Here is an 8,962-nt window from a genome sequence, read left to right on the forward strand (position 1 = left end):
GATGTACACTGTCTTGTTGGTATATATGTATCAATCTAATAAACTTAAACCTACACCATCCTCCTTATTCTGGTATTCTAAACAGTACTTAGCTGAAACCCAAAGACTGCTTGGTCGAGTTAACCTCCTGAACTATCAACATGTTGGAAACCTGACAGACAAAGAAGACTAGAGGTGAGCCATGATCATTACTGAATATTAAAAATAATAAATGACAGATTTAGTGATATTTTTATAAGCTATTTATTTACCACATCAATAAACAGCATGGCAGGACAAAATATTTTTTTTTAACATGGCAACCTTTAAAAAGTGAAAGGAGACAAAAAGATAGGTGAGAAAGAATAGAACTTGATTGACTTTTTGATGGCCTTTTACACACAGTACTGGTACAGAATTTAGAAAATGTGGGAAAATACTGGCATCATATACAATATTTACTTCTGAAGAAATTATGTTGGGACACTGAAAAAGATTGCTATGTACAATAATGGATTTCCATACATTTTACATCAGATAAAAACTTTGGTTGTAAGATTCAGATCATTATTTAATAAAAGCGAAACATTTTAAATGAGAATAAGAAAGAAAAGTATTTCTTTGTGCTCTCAACAAACAAGAAAGAGCAACATAATAAATACAACACCATCACAATAAACTAGCTAACAGTAGATAACAGTAGATATTAAATATTACATGTTATTGTGCAGTACGCAAGATCGACAGCGCACAATGTGCTTTGAGGTAGCAGCCAAGAAAGGTGTAGTTTGTGTCTGTGAACACCCGTGTGTACACCTGTGTGCACACCTGTGTGGATCAGCACGCTTGTATTCAAAAGATTTCTCAATTTAACGATCTGCTAGGGTGTGTGGGGAGCCATAGCCCCGTCCCCCAGGGGATGAAGCAGGTATGAAGGAGATCCAGGCCCCAGAATACGAGGACCCAAGGAAGACCACCAGGGGGGCAACCGTGCCACCCTCCTGGGAAGAGCTGAGGAGATCCCCAAACGAGAGGTCACCCAGCAGCCACAGAGCAGAGGCCAGAGGGGGTTGCAGTGACGTGCCCGCGGGCTCTGCCGGCAGCCAGCTGTGCCAGAGAGGACCAGGCCTCAGGCCCAGAGGCCGGAGCACCCCCAGACCCCCAAGCCCCCACACCCGTCCCGGACCCACCCAGGGGCAGCCAGGCTACCAGGCCAGTAACCAACATCCGCCAGCACAGACCCTCCTCCATCTCCGCTGTATGCAGACACAAGGAAAACACCATCTAAGAGCCACCAGAGCCCCTAACCAGGTCATGGCCACAACCCCCGTGTTAGGCCCTCCAGGGAAAACGTCCCTAGGGAATCCCTAGAATCCCCACTAGGTGATGAAGCTGATCAACGGAGCCCAGAGGGATTGATCAAATGTGATGGCAGAGCCTGTATCAAGACTAATGTGATCTATTAGATGGTTTTTATATTGGTTAGAATTAAGATTATTTTTATTTTTCCAGTTAATGAAGACCATTTTCTTGGCAATGTATAGGGCCGTAAAAACAATGTGGGCTGTGTTTATTTCTGTAATGTCCTCATCCAAGTTGCCCAGCAAGCACACTAAAGGGGAGGCTGGAATGTTACATTTCAGACACTTTGATAAGTCTTCACATATCTCGCGCCAAAACTTCTGAACTGGCGGACAGAACCCCCAGTGTCAATAAATTCCTCTCCCTCTACACAATTACACACACTCTCAGGCCTACAGCTAAACCAAACTAAAACACGTATTTGTCTCATTAATCCCTGGGACGGATACTTCAGGACAAGAATCGATTAGAGCAGTGGCAGCTCTACGTGGAAATCTCACAAGGCAGCCAGTGCCACAACCACAGCAACAAGTCAAAGCGTGACCTGTGCCTGTAGGTACTGCGATGGCACAAGGTGACAGCTAAGCAGATCCTCCTTTGCCCGTGCATTAATAGGCCATGACTACCTGTCTGCATATGAAGACCACCAAACATCCTTTTCCAAAGAATTACATCATATGGTCTAGGTGGCTGGCACAGCAACAGACAGGCAGGGCATTGATATAACCACACCAAAAAAAGAAAAAGAAATCAGCACTTGCCTTAAAGACTTTTCCCTTTTTAGTGACTTAGTCATTCATCCTTTGAATCATCAAAGGCAAAATGTAATGAGTCAGGTTAGATGGAAAGATTGGTTTTTATTATCCATTCTATCACACAGAGATCGACGAGTAAATAACAATGAAAGGTTTAACACAGACATACTTACATTAAGCTTTGCAAATACAGAATAGTGCTAATGTAGTCAGTCACATCAAAAAACCTATTATAATAAATTTAATCTACTAAAAAAGATAAATGATGAGGACTCCATCATTACTGACACTTAAACCCATGTGTTTACACAAAATAATTGTGAAGGGTTATCCCTAATAAAGCTACCTATTCACCCATTCATCTGATTTTCCTGTTGAGAGCTGCAATTGAACTGGAGCCTATCTCAGCTGTGGAGGGATGAGAGGCAGGGTACAGAACAAACAAATCCTCACAGAAAGGCCAAAGCCACCCTGTGGATTCAAACCGAGGGCCTTATTGTTGTGAGGCAACAGTGGTAACCACTGCATCACCATTCTACAGGAAAAGGCAGAGCAGGCTGTACCTGCTGCAGAGACTCAGGTCGTTTGGAGTGGAGGGCCCACTCCTGAAGACCTTCTATGACTCTGTGGTGGCCTCAGCCATCTTTTATGGTGTGGTCTGCTGGGGCGGCAGCATCTCTTCTGGGGACAGGAAGAGACTGAACAGGCTGATCCGAAGGGCCAGCTCTGTTCTAGGATGCCCTCTGGACCCAGTGGAGGTGGTGAGTGACAGGAGAATGGCGGCTAAGCTGTCATCCCTGTTGGACAACATCTCCCACCCCATGCATGAGACTCTGACAGCACTGAGCAGCTCCTTCAGTGGCTGCGGCACCCACGGTGTGGGACGGAGAGATTTCGCAGGTCTTTCCTCCCCACTGCTGTCAGACTCCACAACAAAGACTTTAACTGATCAAACACACACAAACCCACACATGTGCAATAACACTAAGTGCAATAATCTTTTCTGGCATCGTGTATTTTTACTCAGTTGTATATAGCATTTGTATTCTATTTTTATCTTATTGTATATTTTATTCTATTTTATTCTACTGTATATAGTATTTTATTTTATTCTGTACAGTTGTGTACTGTATTTATTCTTATTGTATTCTAATTTTTGCTTCATAACTTTTGCACTGTCCACTTCCTGCTGTGACAAAACAAATTTCCCACGTGTGGGACTAATAAAGGTTATCTTATCTTATCTTATACCACCCATCATCAAAATAGCTTATATGTAACAGAGCAACTTTCACAATACAACTTGTAAGATTAGGGTTTCTATGTCTTACTCAAAGATGTAGAAAAAATGTGGATGGTGTACTGAAACACAGCTTGAACGCTGAAACATTTAGTTGAGACATCAACAGATCTCAGAAAATATTTGGAGACCAAAAAGAATTAAGAAACAAATACTGCTTTCTTCATTGGTTACTATGTAGCCAAGTAAATGTAAATGAAGTACACAGACCAGCCTTTTTGCTGAAGCATACTAGAGGTTGAGAATTCAAATAGTATACAGTCCCCTTAGAAAGTACAAGAGAAAGCCAATAAGTGGACTTTGTGCTTTCTCTCTCCCTCTCTCTCTTTTTGAATAAGTCAAAATACATGTGCTATCCAAAAATTATTAAAAACCCTTAAAGTGCTCAGAACAACAGAAATTCACCAGGACAGTGGATATCTTCTTTGAAAATAGAAATGATTTCATCAAGTAACTCTCCAATGCATTCAAATTCATCTAAGTTAAATGCTTCAGTAACTGTTTCGCACACTGCACAGATTTCCTCTTCGTGACAGTACTGGTGTTAAGCTTCAGGATTTTAGCACTGATTTACTCAGAGAAGTTAACCTGACATTATTTAATCTTATATAACAATTGTTGGGTCTGTGCTTCCACAGGCCCCGCTGGTTTAGAGACTTATTCCCGTTAACGAAGCAAGACGAACAGCTCAACAGGTTTTTAACATGCTAGCACGGGAAGGATCTCAGAACAGCCTTTCTGCCCTCTGTCTCAGACCACTTCGAAGAAAGAGCTTCCCCTGCAGCCTTTTATTCTGTGACACAGTTTACACAAACACCCGTTGTAAAAAAAACCCCTATGGTCACAAAAGGTTAAAACACTCTGTGTGTGTGCGTGTGTGTGTATGCATGTGAGTGTGTGTGTTTGTGTTTGGGGGTGTGTTTGTGTGACCTCCTGCTCACCAAAGGGTAATCTCCCCCACCCTGTATATGGCTTAACCCCTCTAACGGTCTCACCATACACAAGCACAGGTGAGGTCATAAATGGCAGGAAGTAAAACATCTTCACTAAACAAGAAAACAGAACCCTCACATAGGATGTGCCTATAATAAAACACTACAGCCTCCCCCACCATTTAACAGGCTGGGGAGGTGGTCAGAAACAAAGGAATGTCTTTGATCACATAGTTTGAACCAAGACTTACAAATTTAAGTAACACAATGAGAACATTTAACAATTTGACTCCAACAACAACAATAAGTAGACACATGACACACACTGGCTCAGGGTACTGCTGACTGCCAGACTCCCTCCCCCTGGATTTCAGCATGGCTCAGCCTATTTTGAACAGGCCTGAAAAAACATCCAACTTGAGTCCTGCTGCCAGAGGCGGGAAGGGTGGGGTGGATATGGATCACAGAGAGAAAGTGAAAGGATTCTTTGTCTTTAAGTATGGGTTAGGACACTGTAAGGTGGAGGGGAAACGCCTGAAAAATAAACAAGACAGACACTCATAATAGCTGAAGCTAAGTGTCAAAGCTCCGCACTTAGAGATAAGTATTAGCTAGCAATATTGGTTCGATACTAGCATGACAGGTAGATGACAGATACTTTGTTTCTATGCTCTAAACTCCACATGTAGCTCAACATAGTTGCAGCCGTGTCACTAGCTGATTAGATATTTGCTAGAGGTGAATAAATCCTGTCACACTAGTATCGATGTCAGTACTGGTATTGGTATTGGATCGATAGTAGTGCAATAGGATTGATAAATTCTGTCCACTTTCAGCCCACTGAACTGTGTTAATTTTTTAATGACAAAACGTGCCTCAAACATGCATTATGAAAAATGTCTGAACCTTTTTGTGTTGACTGTCACCTCTATTTGATTTAAAGCCTATAGCACAACAGAAATGGACCCAAAGTGCTTTAGAGACAGGCAGATCTCAGCTGCTCAGGGCTGAAAACTGAAGCCAAAGTGCCAAAAAGTGCAGTTCCTGTAAGAGAATTGGCATTACCAAAGCTACCAATCGGCTCTCTCTGTAGCTCAGCTCCTGCCATATTCTTATCAGACGTTTCCTCCTTCAGGATGCAAAGTGGGGGAAAAGGGCTTTTTAAGAACTAACTAAGAGATGGTGGAAACATCGGCTCATATAGATCAATTGGATCAGAAGAGATAAAACGTTATAGAAAGTGCCTGCCCCGTTACAGTTTTTTAAACAAGACACTGATTCCCCAATAGCTCCATGTGTGTGTACAAAAAGAGCAAATAATCTACAGTGAAAAAATTCATTATCAGGGCAGATTCAAACTTCAAATGGAAACGTCTACATTGGTTTTCATGGTGACTTGAAGACACTATTTTTAATAGTACTGTACAGAATATTTTAGCTATAACAGCACAATTAGACACTGGCTTATCAAACAAGGCGATTTTTTAATGGCTATTATTATTATTATTGACAAGACATTCATATCACACTGAGGCACACAAAAAAAACCCCCTACAAATAGCTTCAGGGAAACATTAAATCATAATCACATTCCAGCTGTGCAAATTAGGCGGATTCTTTTGGCTAAAACTGACACATGGATATGCCAGGTATTCACTTCTTTACAGTTCAAAGACTTTCTTTGTAAGGTGACAGTAACTAGACTCTGTTGCTGTCACTCACATGAGCTCATACTTAAGGAAGGTAATGTGAACTACATGACATGAGTAATTTGACTTATATATTGTCATGTAGTGCTAAGAAGAAAAGTTTTTTCCAACAGCTGGGACTTGCATAATTGAAACTATCCGCAACTAATTCAATGGGAAGAAATCTAAGTAATCTATGAGCTTTAGTATTTTCAAACTATTTTACTGGACTTACTTGTGATGTTATAGAAGAAATTAGAGATTAATTGTATGCTAGCAGTGCTTAATAATCCTGCCTCTTGGACCACAAACAATTCAGTTTCCCTCACTGGAGAGGGTAACTACAGTGGCTTGCAAAAGTATTCGGCCCCCTTGAACTTTTCCACATTTTGTCACATTACAGCCACAAACATGAATCAATTTTATTGGAATTCCACGTGAAAGACCAATACAAAGTGGTGTACACGTGAGAAGTGGAACTTCTCTACTTTGTAGAACCACCTTTTGCTGCAATTACAGCTGCCAGTCTTTTAGGGTATGTCTCTACCAGCTTTGCACATCTAGCGACTGAAATTCTTGCCCATTCTTCTTTGCAAAACAGCTCCAGCTCAGTCAGATTAGATGGACAGCGTAACGTGACAAAATGTGGAAAAGTTCAAGGGGGCCGAATACTTTTGCAAGCCACTGTATCAATCCATGTGGTGTCTGGCTGAAGACTTCTGCTTCGTCAAGTTGTACTCTCAGGCCTGAGCTCAGGGCTGAACGTAGTTACTATCACAGATGTGATTCAAAGTTTTTGGTACCCCTCCCAAACACAAGGGAGCAATGAAATCACACCACAAGTTTTTGATTTGTGGTGCGATGCATCATTTTAAATATGCTGTAAGGTAACAAAATAAAGGGGCTGACAGTGTGGATTTTCTCTGACTGAATACAAGGCTTTATATATTCAAAGACATCTTCACTGAAGACTTGTAGATAATCAACATACATTTAAAGAAAAATGTGTCTGATTTTTCTTATTTGTCTTTCAGAATCGAGGTCTTTGGAGCCTGCTTTGCTTAAGAAAGCAACAAATTGTGCAGCCAGACTGTGAATTGTTGTCTGCTTGCGTTGCCTCCCTCCCAGTCATTTAATTTCTGTCCAGCATGTAAAAGATTTATCAGGCTGACAGCTCAGCCTAGTTACATAAAGGGAGTTGCTTTGCAAATGTGATACAGTCCCAGTTAGAAATGTATTCACCTACATCAACATCGCCCTCTAGTGGGAGAATTGCAAAGAAAAGTATTTTGCAGCAATCATATCACTGGATATGATTTTAAATATTAATGAGAGGCAGAAGCAGAGGCAGGGTTAAAACATTTTACTGTAGTGCTACAGTAGTCAACAGGTATGAATGAAAACATCAGACAATCATCATGTTTCCATCACATTGTTCCATATGACAAAAAAATCTGGCATGTAGAATCCCACAACATGGCAGCAGTGCAGTGTAGAAAAGAGGATAGTAATGAAGGTCTTTAAAAGGCACACAGTCTTCATACCAGCATTTGTTTTATACAAGGCAAAGGTTATCAGTTTTTCCTGTTCAAAAATACCTGTACAGCATGCATCACACTACCTGAGCAAAAAGATCTAATCATCAGAGTCATATACAGTACAAGAAGAATTCATAAAACATTTGAGCAATAAAAACATATGCAATTATAGCAACATGTCCATTAATCCAAATTAATCCAGCAAAATGAATATTCAGTTTTTGTGATTTCCCTCAAATTCTTCTGCAAAGCCACTTTTAGAGTCTGCTCTCTGCTTTGTGTAATGAGAAGATTTGGTAACTACATTTTGTCTCTATAAAAAATGTAAAAAGAAGAAAAAGCAGCAATTAGAGAAACAATTGTTGTCTAAGTTTATCATGCATACAGTACAACAAAATGACAAACACAAATTTACCTTAAAGATTGGATCTTGATGTCTATTGATTCTTTTTTGTCTGGCCTACAGGAGTAGATAAAGTATATAAACTGTAAATTTAGAATTTATTCATATACACAGAGATTTAATGATAACTTTTATATCACTGGTGATAGTGGCAAACCTTTCTCAGTAGATAATAAAGCGGATGAAGACACTGAAGAGAATGGGAAAAACTGGTACCGATACACCAACAGCAATACTAGTGATAGCTACAATGTTTGGAAAAGTTGTAAAAGAGAAATGAAGAAAGATGTCATTAGACATTTGTCAAATCAATTCATACACAAACAAAGAAACAAACAATACTGTGATACTGTACCTGGGTCCTGCAGGAGTTTAACTGTGAAAGAAGTGCTTCCTATTACTGAAAATAATGAACTGCTAATATCCACAAGGTTTTGTTGCTGCAGGTTCAGTTGGGTGAATAATACAATGGCATATCTGCAGGATTAAAAAAACCACTCATTTTGAAGATTTTAAATAATTGTGTACAGTGGCTTGCAAAAGTATTCGCCCCCTTGAACCTTCCCACATTTTGTCACATTACAGCCAGAAACATGAATCAATTTTATTGGAATTCCACGTGAAAGACCAATACAAAGTGGTGTACACGTGAGAAGTGGAACAAAAATCAGACATGATTCCAAACATTTTTTACAAATAAATAACTGAAAAGTGGGGTGTGCGTAATTATTCAGCCCCCTTTGGTGTGAGTGCAGTCAGTTGCCCATAGACGTTGCCTGATGAGTGCTAATGACTAAATAGAGTGCACCTGTGTGTAATCTAATGTCAGTACAAATACAGCTGCTCTGTGACTCAGAGGTTGTCTAAGAGAATATTGGGAGCAACAACACCATGAAGTCCAAAGAACACACCAGACAGGTCAGGGATAAAGTTATTGAGAAATTTAAAGCAGGCTTAGGCTACAAAAAGATTTCCCAAGCCTTGAACATCCCACGGAGCACTGTT

The sequence above is a fragment of the Pelmatolapia mariae genome, linkage group LG7, assembly GCF_036321145.2.
Source record: "Pelmatolapia mariae isolate MD_Pm_ZW linkage group LG7, Pm_UMD_F_2, whole genome shotgun sequence".
NCBI lineage: Eukaryota > Metazoa > Chordata > Actinopteri > Cichliformes > Cichlidae > Pelmatolapia > Pelmatolapia mariae.